Raw genomic sequence first — 16081 nt, forward strand, 5'->3', positions numbered from 1 at the left:
AAGAGAGAGAGTGGGGGAGGTACAGAGAGTGGGAGAGAGAGAGAGAATCCCAAGCAGGCTCTGCAACGTCCAATGAAGCCCAACTTGGGACTCAAACTGACAAACCTTGAGATCATGACCTGAGCCGAAATCAAGAGTCAGAGGCTTAACTGACTGAGCCACCCAGGCGCCCCTGTTCCTTTCCTCATCTTATCTAGAATACCTGCTATTGTCTATGCTAACTGCTACCTTCCTTCAATAGCCTCCAGTGACTCAAAATGATCTGGGTCTGGTGTTAACATATTTAGTCTTTAAGTTAAAACGCAGGAGGAGAAAGAAGTTTCTGTGGTGTCAAAAGAGAAGGGTGTTAACTCCGTGTTCTGGGTTGAATTATATCCCCTCAAAAAGATAGGCTGAAGTCCTAACCCTCAGAACCTTAAAACATGACCTTATTTGGAAATGAGAGCCATGAAGATGTAATTTGGTGCAAAGAAGTCAAGCTGGATTAGAGTGGGCCCTTAATCCAGGACGCCTGGTGCTCTTACGAGAAGAAAAACACGGGAAGAGGTTGGTCATGCGACACTCCGGAGCTGGAGAGCGGTGCAGCTACAAGCCAAGGGCACCAAAGCCTGCTGGGAAGCACCAGAAGGTAAAAGAAGGCAAGGGAGGATTCTTCCCGAGAGCCTTCGGAAGGAGCATAGCCTTGCTGGCTCTTTGATTTCAGACCTTTAGTCTTCTGAACTGTGAGACAATCGCTTCCTGCTGTTTTGAGTCACCTGAGCTTGGGTACTTTGCTGCGGCAGCCTAGGAAATTCACACACGTGCCAAGGAACTGCCTTTGGTTTACACGTGTTTTCTCTCTGAAACACGATAGTGCAAGCAAACACACACGAGCACACGCAGGCACGTTCCTTCTGTACTACCTAGTTCTAGACCCCATTTTGTCCATGTGAGGACCCACAGCGTTCTCATTGTGAGACAGTCTGGAAAATTGGGAGATTTCCTCCAAAACTGGCATCTGGAGAGCATTATTATTACACTTATTCGTTTGCATTTCCATAATTGTGCGTCCACGGTCATATCAGGTGACGAAAGGTCATCGATCGCTCCAGTTTAACGGTGGCATGTGCCAAGCCGATGAAAGGAGGATGCCCGAGACGTGGAGGCAGAGATCCTCAGGTAAGCCTGTTTCCAGCACTCCCACATTCACGGAGGGGACGGAAAATATATATGCCAGATAAAGTATCTTCCTCTTTCTTTCTTTCTTTCTTTCTTTCTTTCTTTCTTTCTTTCTCTCTCTCTCTCTCTCTCTCTCTCTCTCTCTCTCTCTCTCTCTTTCTTTCTTTCTTTTCTTTTCTTTTTCTTTCTTTCTTTACCCTAAGATACTGTGATATCTGGCGCCAATACTGACGAAGGAAGAAGTTTAAAACTTTCCGTTCAAACCACTTAGAAGGAGACGATTTACAACGATCCTGTTTAATGTTCAGCTGACACATTGTCAAAAACATTTATCGTGCGACCTTTTGAAGTTTCTTCTACTCCCTCTCAGTTCTTAAAGCTTGGATTGCAGTTAGTTATCAACAACAAAGGATACACGTGATAGTGTTTTTATAGTCGGCCTTTCAGTTTGATTGCTGGACTACTAAGCAAAATTAAATTCTCCTGATCAGAAAAATGATGAGTGACCTGGTTTTCATGCCGAATGCACACCACAAGTGATCTCTGAAATCACTTCTACGTGGACCCAGAGACAATGGAGGGGACTTGGAAATTTCACGTAAGTGTTTTATAATGGTCCAAATTGTAAGAAACTTCACATATAAGAACATGGCACTTGACGTTGGGTGGCCAGTTTTGCAATGCCAATTAGGAAATAGTGACCCACGTCACTGAGATTTCTCTGGCAATGTAATCCCAGTATAAATTTCTTCCCATTGAGAATACCTCCAGTTCACATTTTTACAAGAGGAATCAAAGCTCTTTCTAAATAATTCCACTGAAGGTTTTCAAAGCATACGCAATGTATTAGACCTCATTTGGAAAAAGCAGAAAGTTGGGGGAGATGTGGTCTCACCTTTTAAGGAGCCTACACTATCACAGAAGGTATGCGATATGGACAAAAAAGCAGGGGAGCCCAAGGGGTGTCTTAAGCATCCAATTGAGAAAACAAAAAGAAAGAGGGAGGACAGGGGAAGAAACTCAATGACGCCACACAGAAGGAAGTAGGTAAATACAGAATGTGGGACATTCTACAGGACAACCGACTTGGTTTCTGTAAGAAGTCGAGAGCATGGAATAAAAAGTAAGAAAGGCTCTGCTTTTGACTGAAAAAGATACAAGATAAACAATGTACAAATGTAATATTTGGATCTTGTTTGGATCCTGATTCAGACAAATGAACTGCACAATTTTATATTCAATTGGGGATATCTAGTCATGCAGCAGGCATTTGATGACACATAAAGATAATAGCTAATTTTCTTAGGCACTTAATTTTCTTAGGGTGGCACCATGGTTGTGTGAGATAATGTCCACGTTTTCTGAGAGGCATTCTGGAATGTCCAGGGTTAAACAACAAGACGTCTGGAATTTGCTTTAAAGTATTTTAGCAAAGAAAATAGGGAGAAAAGAGAAAGTACATATGGCTAAATCTAGATAACTATTGATACATGGGGGTTCATAGTACTATACTCTCTACTTTGGGTATGTTTGCAAATTTCCACAATAAAACTTAAACATATATAAACATACACACACACACACACACACACACACACACACTAAAATGACATGGGGGTGGGGCACCAGGGTGGCTCAGGTGGCTGAATGTCCAACTCCTGATTTCAGCTCAAGTCATGATTTCACGGTGCGTGGGTTTGAGACCCTCGTTGGGTTCTGTGCTGACAGTGTGGAGCCTGCTCGGGATTCTCTCTCTCTTCCTCTCTGCCCCTCCCCTGCTCATTCTCTCTCTTTCTCTCTCTCTCTCTCTCTAAACAAACAAACATTTTTACAAATGATACGGGCGGAGAAAGCACAAAGAGATAGGAAAGTCCACAGGTAGAAAGTGGCATTTGGGGAAACCTTGTATAATAGTTGTGATTTGGACAGGCAGGTGGGGGAAGGGGAAGAACTGTCTGCCTGGGAAATAGGATTTGCAATTTTTTTTTTTTTTTTTTTTTGCAATTTACAAAAGATAAATAAGAACAAAAATGGGGGCACACTTAGCAAAGAACCTGCAGCTCAAAGGAGCAGCCCCTGTGAGGGGGAAGCAGTCCTGAAAATGGAGTCAAGATCAGAGCACAGAGGCCTTGAATGCCAGGCTGAGTTCACACTTAATTTGGTGAAAAGGAGATGGGTTTTTGTGCAAAAAACCCCCAAGTACTTGCTTAAACTCAAGTACACATGATTACTTCCTGGGCGCTAATGATGCAGGTCCCAGGCTTAACATGCACAAACTGGACATATTATCAGTTCTCCCACCTTCTTCTCCTATCCTCCTACCCATCCCACCCCTCTGTCTAAACCTATTTATCCTCCTTTATACTTAGGTCTGGATTAACGGAACCCACGTTGCCCCAGTCTTCCAAATCCGGAAGCTCAAGGACATGCCTGAAATTTCCCTCCCCTGAACCTGTTGGATCACCTGTCTGCCTTCACTTACTCATTCTCATCGGGGCTATGAACAACTTGCAGGTCTCTCCTTTCCAACTCACTGTTGCCAGAGGAACAGTCCCGACCGACTTCTCCCCACGTCTCTGAACAGCCCCAGCATCACCCACATGATCCAGCAAGTTATCCAAGGCAAAAAAGTCAGGAGGTATCCTCGACAACCTGCTTTTAGTCCGCTTACTCCCCTGCCCCAGGGCCCTAGTTTTCCTCACTAAGCCCTGTGGATTCAACCTCTTCAATACCTTTTGATTTGGTCCACTTGGTGCCATCTCAGGTGACCTCCTCGGACTGTGCTGTCAGAGGCTCCTCTCTGGTCTCCACTCACTCCTTGCAGCTCCTATCCGTCTATTCTCCGCATGGCAGTCAGTTATCACTTAAAAGGCTTATCTAGAAGTTACCACGGAGTCCTTTCTTCCCCTCGCCTCCCCTGCCACATGCGATTCATCAGTACGTTCTGCTGACCCTGCCTTACGACGTGCACAACCCACGCCGTTCTCTCCACCTCTGGTTCCGCCAGCCTGGTCTGAGCCGCGGCCATCTTTCACCTGAAGGCTCCCTCTGGTCTCCCTTCACCTCCCTGCACCTGAGAATCAGCTCCACCCACCTGAAGTGTAAAGGGCTCGCACCTGCTCAAAACTCTCCAGGGGCTTCGTGTTACACTTGGAATAACATCCCAACGCCCCCGGGGCTAGTAAGGCCCTCGCAACCGGCTGCCCCCTGTCCCTCGGGCCTCTTGTCCCCGCCTCTCTCTTGTCCTCCCCGGCCCAGCCACGCGCTGTCTTCCTTTTATTCTTTGAACATACTAACTTTATTACCACCTTTGAGACGTGAACTAGCTCTTCTCTTCTTTCATGAATATTTTCTCCGTGATCTCCACACGGTCAACTCCTTGCTGTAGCTAGTCGCACATCATACATCACTTCCTTAGGGATGCCTTTCACGACCACGCGGCCTAAATTGGCCTCCTGGTCATGCTCTCCGATATCCCACACTAGGTCTTTGCAGAACACTTATTACCATTTGATACTTTTCCTCTTTGTGTTCTATTTCTCTTTTACTTAGAAGACCCTGTGAAGGCCAGGAATGCATCCTGTTTACCACTGAATTTCAGGGACTGGATCTAGAATAGGGCTTGGTGGGGCGCCGGGGTGGCTCAGTCGGTTGAGTGTCTGACTTCAGCTCAGGTCACGATCTCACAGCTCGCGAGTTCAAGCCCCTCGTCGGGCTCTGTGCTGGTGGCTCAGAGCCTGGAGCCTGCTTCGGATTCTGTGTCCCCCTCTCTCTCCGTCCCACCCCTGCTTGTGCTCTGTCTCTCTCTGTCTTTCAAAAATGAATAAACATTAAGAAAAATTTTAGAATAGGGCTTGGCATATTAGAAGGGGCTCAGTAAATATTTGCTGTATAGGATCTGATCACGTCCTCTTCTCTTTAAAATATTCCAAAGGTCTGTACCGAGTCTCAGGCACTCTCCCTTTCTGCCTCCACCCCGCACCACCCTCGCCCACCCTCGCCCACCCCTCGTGCTACAGCTGCACTGGCTTTCGGTCTGTTAAGAGTGCCATCTCGCTCCTGCCACAGGGCTTGGCGTATTCCTTTCTATCCGGAGCATGATTTTGCCACTTAATGCTTAGTTATCTCTCTCCGCACATCTTTTAGTGCCCAGCCTAAACATCCCTCTTGAAGAGCCACCTCTCCAGTCGGGTCTGCTATGATGATCTCCTATAGCAGCACATGCCTCTCTTCTGTAGCCCCATCAGGATCATATCTTTAATTTATCTCTCTGATTGTTTTACTTGACTGGCATCTGTGTCTTCTTCTAGCCATATTTCCCGTGAGAGCAGAGGCTGTTCTTGGCATTGAAGGACTTTAAAGACCACTGTTAAAAAGGTCATTCTCCCGAGAAATGAAACTTAATGACAGTGGGGGTAGAGAAAATGAGAATTATTTACAAATTCCAATCTGAAAGTACAATAATGAACATAAACATTAATGCTCCTAAATATATAGCAAAAATTACATTCATGATGAAATTATGAGGCCTTTAATTGGATGATTTATGCTTCTTTTTAAGGTTTATTTTGAGAGAGAGACAGAAAGAGAGAGAGGGAGAATGAGCAGGGGAGGAGCAGACAGAGAGGGAGAAAGAGAATCTCAAAAAGGCTCGGAGCTCTAAGTGCAGACTCATGAACTGTGAGATCATGACCTGAGCCGAGATCAAGAGTTGGACACTTAACTGACTGAGCCACCCAGAAGCCCTGCTACTTTTTTAAGATAAAAATTTCAGAGGGGTGCCTGGCTAGCTCAGTTGGTAGAGCATGTGACTCTTGATCTTGGGGTCATGAGTTCAATCCCCACATTGGGCATAGAGCTCACACACTCACACACACACACACACACACACACACACACACACACACACGAAAGTTTCAGGCGTTTCCAACTGGATTTTTTTTTTTTTTTAAGATTGTGGTTTCCCATGTGAGTTACAAGAACAAAAAGGATTAAAACTCTCTAGTTTAACAGTTACTACTGTCAGGAATGTGTTTTGCCTCAACCACCAGCAGTAGTACATGATAAATACAAAGAAAAGACAATAATGTTTCAACACCTTTCCAAGCAGCCTTGACCAGAGACAATGATGTGCAAGGTAAACCATGATGTCACGAACTGCACAAGAGCGAGCCTGAACCCGGCACACTTAAAGTAGGGATGCAAATAGTTAAAAACAATATTTTTAAGTGAAAAACCAAGGCTGGTTCTTGGCAGGGCTTAGCCAAAACATATTTCCCAACCTTAACTTTTCATCAAAGGCTTTCCTTTACTAAAGAATTATGCCTATAACCAAACCTGGAAGGATCGCATGGTCCCTTTGAAATGAACTGCTACCAACCAAACACCTACAGGTAAGCACGGTTTCTCTTCAAAATGGACAAAACTCATTTTAGTGCATTACATGATTAGCATCCTTGAAAAAGATGTGGTCTAGGATATCCGATCTTTTTAAAAGTAATTTTTAAAAATTCTGTTTCCTCATCGATTTTTTGCTAGCCCGGCTTGTTAGCCCAACTTCTGAATATCTAAGGGCTCTCAACCCCTCATTAGTAGCTCAAACTTTGTCTGGGGACCTAATACCAATTAATTAATTAATTAATTAATTAGTTTATTTATTAAAAAAATTTTTTTAATGTTTATTTATCATTGAGAGACAGAGCATGAGGGGAGGGGCAGAGAGAGATGGAGACACAGAATCAGAAGCAGGCTCCAGGCTCTGAGCTGTCAGCACAGAGCCCGACACGGGGCTCGAACTCACGAACCGCGAGCCCATGACCTGAGCTGAAGTCGGACACTCAACCGACTGAGCCACCCAGGTGCCCCATAAACTGCACACGTAGTCTTATTCCATTTGGATCTTTCTTAACAAATTTAAATTGTTCCTACAAGCAATTGAATCTAAGGTAAAACCTATTTAAGGGGCTCCAGAGCACCATTCTATGGCTTATTAGGAACATACTTTTTACTTTGTTTGTCTTTGACCCAGGGACCTGAAGCAGCTGGGTGGTCCTGGTGGAACCCTGCACCCCAACATCCCTGGTGATGGCTAAGATAGGACTGGAGACTTATTGTTATAGTTCGCTCTCCCCTGGGAATATCCCTTAACATTCGTCTTCACCCCGCCTCCTGGGCATTTGCTCTTGGCTCCAACTCTCTCTGTACGTCGATCTTGGCCAGCTGGGTGGAGGGGTCCTCTTTACTCCCCTCTCTCTTCTGCACAGAGAGGGCACGTTGAGTGGGAGTCTATCACCCTGTGCCCATTTAATGAGTGTGTATCAAAGACCCACTGGGCTCAATGGGACAATTCCCAGGACGCTACAAGTGAGGGAAATCAGGGCGTGAAATTCATGGTTCTCGCCCTCACAGGGTAATTATATTTTTTCCCATGACTCATGGATAAGACACACTGAAGATGAATGGTAGAACAGAAAATAAACGCCTCTTCATCCACTTCTTTTGGATCTCTGAGGAGACTCAAGCATTCGGTATTAATACGTCAGGCGGAAAGTAGCCTAGAGAAAATGATGTCTCATATTGCTTCTATCCCAGGCAGGAAGACTTCCGAAGACTTTGGACATACGGCCATATTACAAGTGCTCACAAAAGTAACCTGAAACAGGATAGGGTTATCCACACCACCACCCTCATTGTATAGTTAAGGGCCTCTTCCCTCTGAGCGGCAAAGGCCAGACAAACATATAATTTCTGCTGTGCCATGGGGCTTCAAAAGGGTTTTGAGGAACAAAAAAAGCCTCTGCTCTCTCACCAGCAAATGTAAATAGTGACCAAAATAGTACTAGAAAGTAAGCTAGGGTCGGAGATGTCTGGGCCTGCTCTAATTTTCACTTTTGACGAGAACATGTGAGCAAGTCTGTCCTCTGTGTAAGTGGGTGTTGTGGGTGACACTCGAAAGCAAGGGCTGGATGGGGCTCAGAGCCGCACTGTCACCAGCACGGAGCTACAAGGGAGCTTGCGTTATGCCAAAAATCACCCGTGCCCAGCGGAGGTAGCTAATGCTGGGCCAGGAAGGAAGTAAACAGTGGGCATAAAAACCAGGGAAGCCACAAAAGAAACGGGAAAATAGTAAGTCTTCAAAGCGGGGCACACGAACAACCCAGACCACTCTATAATCTCCACACGGCAATCATGCTCACTTTTCCTGTGTGCTTTTCTGGTTTCTGCACTTTATGGGAAGGTAGGTAGATGATATACGGCAAGTGGGTATTTTGGTAGCTTTATGGAAATGCGTAATATAGGATGTGAGGAGAGTATGGCTTTCTAGCAGATAGTAGTGGTCTAGGGTGTTACCAGGTATGCAGACAATTAGAACCTGCTGATATAATTAAAATTATTACGGAGCCTTCCACAATTGCTGTTTGTGTTTTGGGGCACGACAAGCCCAAATCTGCAAAGGATACAAATTATATTAACTTTAGAAACAAAAACATAAGAAAATCTAAATGCGGCCATTGGAGGAAAACCTGCACTACCTAAAGAACAGCTTAGAAGTTATTTTAAGAGCTATACCAAATTACTGTGCTATCCATTGGTCCCTATAAACACACACCCAGGTGTTGCAGAATTCAATGATTTCATGAATACAGTCTATTCGTATCCCTCAAATTCTTTAATCGCTATTATTTCCTTCCATGTCAAGTCAGTTTACTTTCCTTCTTCCCTTAGTTCCTCTCTGAGGAGCTGTAGAACACTTGAGAGAATACTACGTCTTCTAATTTTGGGCGACCTTCATTTGTGCACCCCAGCTTCTTAGCCACCGTTCCACAGGGGACTCTGTCGGTTCTCTAAACCCCAAATATGCTCCTCATCTAAATTATGCAAGCACCTTCTACCTTCTCCACTTCAGAAAGAATTTGATGTTTCCCAAGAGAATATGTCTCTTTGAGCTCCAAACATAACCCTTCTCTCTCTCTCTCTCCCCCTCCTTCTCTTTTCCTTTGCCCACGAGGTAAACGTGTAACATTTTTAAGGTTAATTCTGTTTGTTACATCTAACTTACTTGGGGTTGTGATAACCCAACTGATGGAAATGTAAAAAAAAAAGCGAACCAGATATTTTACAAAATTCCTTTCTTTCCTCATCTATTTGATATCAAAAATTTTACCCCTGACTTGATAATTATTGGCCATTTACATAAAGGTGAACATCACCTAACAGTACCTGTATCTATCAGTTCACTCTTGTCCCATTATCTATGGATTTCAGAACCTGACCCAGTCCTGGACTTCCTCTTTCCCAGCTCCCGCAATCACATGACCTCAAGGTCCTCATTAATCAGCCACCAGTGTCCCTAATCACCTCTCAGTTCCTTTTTATTCTTTTTTTAATGTTTACTTATTTTTGAGAGACAAAGAGAATGAGTGGGGGAGGGGCAGAGAGAGAGGAAGAGAGAAGATCTGAAGTAGCCTCTGCACTGTCAGCACAGAGCCCGACACGGGGCTCGAACTCACGAACCATGAGATCAGGACCTGAGCTGGAGTTGGACGCTCAGCCAACTGAGCCACCCAGGTGCCCCTATCTTTTAGTTCCTTCTTTTCCTCTCCTCTGAAAACCTTAACTTCACCTCCATTTTGGCGATGCGTTCTACTGCTATATCATATATGTATTCTCTTATTATTTAGAATTGGTGCATGTCTAAAATCTCAAGTTAAGTAAGCCCATATGCTGATCCAGTGGAAGGAACAACATCATCCAAGGTTTACACACGAGGAAACAGTAGGGGTAGTTAGGCAATAAAAATCGTCTACTCTGGTTGATGCCTAGGGTACACGTGGAAACAGAAGATGAGAGTAGATGGGCCAGTGGAGCTGTTCATGTCTCCCTGGGTGGTGAGGAACATTTGAAAGCTCCTCGGTAGGGGAGTGATATGATGACGTGTGTTTAGATCTATGGCCGATTCATCTGCTCTGCTGATACACGGAGTTGGACAGAAAAGAGGAAGGAGACTCAGGAGGGGTCCGGGAGAAGGGGCATAAGCATAAATCAGACAGAGGGAATGATAATAGAATGAACAGAAAAGGTTAATTTAAGGCCCCGAAACAACTGGCTTTGTGGAACAAGGGAAGAAGTCAGCTGAGAATCTCAGTATAATTTAAGCCCTGAGCAGTAAGAGTGAGGAGGAAGTATGCTGAGTTCTAGATGCCAAGATCATCTGTAAAGAGGTGTCTTCAGTCTGGAACTTGAGGGAAAATCAGGGTCAGCAGTTCTGCAGACGAATGAGGGTTAGAATTGTAGGAGCGATTGCTTTTGCGGAGGGAGAAAGAATGAAGGAAAAAATCAGAGACCACTGGTGTGGAATTTATACTGAGGGCTCCCAAAGAGAGAGGAAGAGCCAGTGAATATAGCCTTCGAAGATATTTTAAGGGTAGATGGAACGGAATCTGGGGAGCCAAGGAAGGAGAGAATTTCAAGGACGTGGTAATCAGAATTGGATGCTGTTCAGGGCAGTCGGTGAAGAGTCACAACTGATGCCACCCTCTCCGTCACCATCGGCATAATCACCAGGACAACTACCAGCGCTGACAGCAAAATCCAGAGAAGCTCATCATTTCTAAGAATGTGGTTTTATTAGTTGGTAGATGTAAATGCCAAATCCATTTCTTCATTCAACAAATATTTACTGAGTCTTACTATTTGCCAGTACTGAACCGGGCACGGGTTGAAAGCAAAGAACAAGAAATAATGCACAGTGAGAAAGCAGAGGGCAGGCACAGCTCTACTCTCGTAAGAATTTGGGGCTGTAATGGGCTGAGAGGGGAAAGTGGTCTAGGTGGGGGAATGAGTCAGAGTCGAATCAAAGTTTGTTTCTTTGGGGGAGGAACTGAATCTGAACAAGATTATTTTACCTTGATGGGTCTGTCCAAAATACTATATTGTGCTAACTGTAGCGTGGGACCTTTTCACCAGTTATAACAATGTTTCCATTGGAAAATGTGTTCAGAGTTTCCATTTGGGATGCAAGGAACACATGTTTGTCTACAATAGCCTTGGGAGTGTCATCAATTCAAATTTCGGGAGTAACGGTGGAAATGAGAGGATTATGAAACCACGAGGGCAGAAACAGAGAGCATGATGCCATAAAGGGGCATTGCAGGGGACGACGTGATTCTGAGGGCCTTGCTGGCACCGTGATGGGACGAGGAGGCACAGGAAATGGGAGACTGGGGATCATGCTATCATCACAGGTCTGGACTCTAGAAATTATTGCTGTCATAACCTTTAAGTTAAAAATCGCGTTTCATACCTATAGAAGCCAGGAATCTCTAAGAGAACTGACATTCTCAGCTGCAATAAAATTCATATTTGCATGTTCCATTTTACTGAACTCCCAGAAAAATGCTAACTGGGCTCTCCTCAGGAAATGTAATTTGCTCAGCTAAATACACATGTAGATTTTAGGACTTCTTACTATGTCACACTGAAAAGTTTTTACTGTGAACTTAAAAACTTGCCTTGGCCCCGGAAACAGCCTTTGAAAGGATGTCATGTGCCTCAGGCAAGTGACTGGATGGGCAGTACACAGCTCACACATACTCTCTTTAAACCATAATGATCTCACAGATATGAAAACATGTTAGTCCCAGAAGAGAGAGAAGAGTTCCAAAAAGAAACCAGAAATGGAACACAAATAAGGTTTTAAACTTATCTGATGATTTCCATCAAATGGAACGAAACGCCATAATATGACCGCTGTACTTAATTTTTATCCATTCTTTTGATTAGTGATGTTTCCTCTCTGCCTTTTGAATCCTGGCTCTTCCTTCTGGCTCCAGGGCTTAGCCTAAAGGCCGGTATTTGAAAGTACATATTCTCATTCTGTGTCCCCCAGCATCGTAGATATACTTTATAGATGCCATATAATAAATACAAAGCACTGCTTTGAAAATTTCTTTTTCCCAAATCCTTTTCTCTAGACTCAACTGGCTTTCAGGTTTTAATTTTCCTGAACTCGATTTCTTAGAAGACCAAGAGCTAGAGAGTTTGCGCCCAGGTGAAGGCACGGCCGGCTGAAGGCGGAAATTGTTTCAAAGGGTCCCTGGCTTCTCGGACAGAAAGAAACGAAACAGAAGCAGGGGAGCCGACTTCTATCTTGTCCACCGACAATCATCTAGTTGGCAGACCCAAGATAAGCATTTGTAGAATCTGACCCTAAAAAAACAAAGGGAGCCACAGAAATGTTTTTTTTTTCTGACGATGTTTCTCTATTAATATAACACTTGACTCATCGGGTAAGCCTCCGACTTCGGCTCAGGTCACGATCGCACGGTTGGTGAGTTCGAGCCCCGCGTCGGGCTCTGTGCTGACAGCTCAGGGCCTGGAGCCTGCTTCGGATGCTGAATACAATCAAGGATTTCTCGCCAAGAGCCTCCTTCCACTCAGACTCTTTTCAATAAAATCAACAGAATTGAGGAGGATGTGGTTTCACTATTTTTTTTCTTCTTTCTTGTCTTTTTCTTCTTTGACATAGTCGTTTATGTTTACTGATAAAAATGAAAGGAATTTTTATGGCATGAACTAATCTAGCCTCAACGAGATGAAACAAAAACTTGGATAACCCTCAGAAGGAGAAAGGAAAGGGAAATCCAACTTTTTAGAGCTTCTGGATAGTTTAGGGATTGCGACTGAGAGAGGACCAGACCAGAAAATGTTCTCATCTTGGGGCGAAGCCTGTAAGTATGATTGTTCTTTTAGCCCTAAAAAGTTTGTCAAGTGTTTCCACATGAAATTGTCAGAGAAATGCTCTTCATGATTTGCCTCAGCAAGGCCTAGAGAGAAAGGGGCAGAAAGGGAGGAGTGGGGAGGTAAACCTTAGGCCTCACTCCGAAACACATCACGAAGACTCGAAGAAGTTCTAGATGCTGAAGAAGTTAAATTGCTTGTTTTCTCCGCATATGTGGTGCCATACCATTTTAAGAAGAAAGTGCTTCCTAAAGTGAACTGTGTGTATATATATATTATATATTGTATATATATATACATATATATACATAAAAAAAATATATAAAGTCAACTATATATAATGTCTATATAGTAAATATATATAAACTATATATATAGCTTATATATTACTTATATATTTATTATATATTACTTATATATCATAGTATATATTACTATATAGTATAGTAATATATATTACTAATACACACACACACACACACACACACACACACACACATATATATATAACTTATCTATTTAAGCTCATTTATTTATTTTGAGAGAGACCGAGATAGCGCCATCAGGGGAGGAGCAGAGAGAGAGGGAGGGAGAGAGAGTATCCCAAGCAGGTTCTGTGCTACCAACACAGAGCCAGATGTGGGGCTTGAACTCACGAAACTGCAAGATCATGACCTGAGCTGATATAGAGTTGGACGCTTAAGACACTGAGCCACCCACGTGCCCCGTGAACTATATTTTTATTACTTCACACAGCCCGTGCAGGGGTGGGCACGAGGCCTGGGTTTATTCGGCAGCCAACATCTGGTGGGTCGACAGATAGACGCTGAGTGACCACGTGTCTCAGGCGCTGGGCTCGGTTCTGGGGCTGGCAGCCGGTGGCCCTGTTCTCATGGGGCTCGGAGGCCCAGGGGAAGTGCAGAGAAGGATAGCGGTCCCAGGTCATGTGTGTCCGTGTGACATTGGGCGAATCAGAGGGCACAAGAGGAGCAAGAGGGATGGAACAGAAGCCAGTCTTGGGAGGCTGGAATGGCCAAGGAAGTCTTTCTAGGGACAGAGACATCTGAGACGAGACCTGCAGGATGCACAGGAGTTGGGCAGGCAAAGGGTAAAAGTTGCAGATGAGAGAAGCTCAGTAGAGCTTCAGCCTTAGAGGGTGAGTAATGGCGGGAGCATGGGGCCGAGGGAGGCGAGGGAGGCGAGGCGAGAGGTGGCAGAGTCAGGCTGGGCAGGCGTAGAGTCTCGTGAGCCTGGTTGGCGCATCCGGGCCGCATCCTCAGGCTCATGGGGGCCCAGGGCAGCAAAAATCACTCCGGGTGTGGTGTGGAGGAGGGACTGGAGGGGAGAATGCAGCCTGCTGAGGGGAGTCAAGCTGGTGGGTCCCCACACTGGGGGAAGGGTCTCGTGGGTGCAGAGAAGAGGGTAAGACAAAGTGAAGATCGGAACCAGGGGACCGGCTGCCTGTGGGAAGGAGGGAGAGACAGCCATTAACTACACTTGGGAACACAGGAGCAGAATCAGGTACAAGGGGCTTGGGTAATCATCTCAGTTTTGGACACGGCTGGGTTTTCAGATTTTTGTAGGACATGTCAAAATCTGTATAGATAACCAAGAAGCTTCCAGAAAGATCTGGAATGCAGTCCGATCTGAGAGATCTGGGGTAGAGATAGAAAGTTGCCAGTTTTCTTTTTTTTAAGTGTATTTATTTACTTTGAAGGCGCACGAGAGAGTGTGCTCACGAGCAAGAATGGGGGAGGGGCAGAGAGACAGAGAGAGAGAGAATCCCAAGCAGGCTCCATGCTGTCTGCATAGAGCCTGGTGTGGGGCTCAAACTCACGACCATGAGATCATCATCTAAGCCGAAATCAAGAGTCTGAGGCTCAACCGAGGCTCAACTGCGGCTCAACTGAGCCACCCAGGTGTCCCAAAAGTTGCTTGTTTCCAAAATATAGATGGTAGTGGCCAAGACTGCCTACATGAGGTCATCGAACCTAATGAGAAAGAGAAGCCCAGAACAATCCCTTTGAAGAACAGTGGGGTTGGAGGGCAAGAGAGGCCCACTGATGTGACAGAGGGCGTGCTGCCTTCCACTGCAGGGGAGTCAAGCAGATAAAGACAGAGTCTGGTGGATTTAGCGAAAGGAAGCCACGGGCAACCCAAAGATCAGTTTCTGTGGGGTGATGGGGACGGAAGTAAAAGAACAAAAAAACGAGTGGGAATGAAGCAGAGATGGTCACTAGAAGGGGAAGGGGGTCAAGAGAGGTTTACTTACTATGGGTTACATTTGAACAGACTTGAATTCTTACTGCATAGGGTCTCTTGAAAACATAATGTAATGATCACGTAGTAGGACTTCTTAGCAGAAGACACTGTTCTAAATGCTTTTCAAGCATTACCTCATTTTTAATTCTCACAGAAATGCCTATAAGTTGTATTATCACTTCCACTTTTTTTTTTGAAATGAGGAAACTGAGGCACAGAGCGGCTAAGTAGCTTCTCGGAGGCCCCATGGTTTCGAAATTGTCGAGCCAAGATTTAAAACCCGGCAGTCGGGCTCCAGAACCCATGTGATTAAGCCCCATACCTCTCTTTAACGCAAAACATGCAGGATAATCCAAGAGGATCCTTTGAGCCTTAGAGAAATGAAAACAGTGGTAACATTAAAAAGATCGGGTTTCATGTAACACTTCACATTTTGGCAAAGGGCGAAAAATCGCTCAAAGTAATCCAGAGCCCGCCACCTTCGTTCCACTGTGCTAGCGTCCTTCCAAACTTAAAAACCTCTGCTGCCAAGGTATTGACCCCTTTTACTCATTCAGTGATCATTTGGCATCACACGCATAAAACCATTTGGACTAAATGGATTCCCAAAATGATTGGTTTCCTCTTCTTGCAAAACAAACTCTCCGGCCTCCTCACCAACCCGTCTTGGCCCAAATGTCTTTGCCGACCCCTCCGCATCTATAAGGCCGGAGCGATCGTTACTCGTCAACACTTCCTGCCTCTGGAATGCTCTTTAAATTAGGTGAAGTGTTTAGAACGTTACTTTTTAAATCATGACCTCTTCTCCGAATTGGCCTTGAACATCCTGTTTCCAAGGACAGCTAAAGATAATTCTTAGAAGATCACAGCAAGCACCAAAGCCAACTAGCGGAGGAAATGTTTCTTAAACGGTTCAGACGAG

The 16081-nt window shown here is 44.8% G+C and overlaps 1 protein-coding gene across 14 annotated transcripts in view; it reads right to left on the reverse strand.

The window, feature by feature from the left end:
- Nucleotides 1-16081, reverse strand: part of CEP112 (centrosomal protein 112) — a 413866-nt gene that overhangs the window by 55780 nt on the left and 342005 nt on the right. The gene's annotated exons all lie outside the window — the stretch shown is intronic.

Source organism: Neofelis nebulosa, chromosome 16 (genome assembly GCF_028018385.1).
Source record: "Neofelis nebulosa isolate mNeoNeb1 chromosome 16, mNeoNeb1.pri, whole genome shotgun sequence".
Classification (NCBI taxonomy): Eukaryota; Metazoa; Chordata; class Mammalia; order Carnivora; family Felidae; genus Neofelis; species Neofelis nebulosa.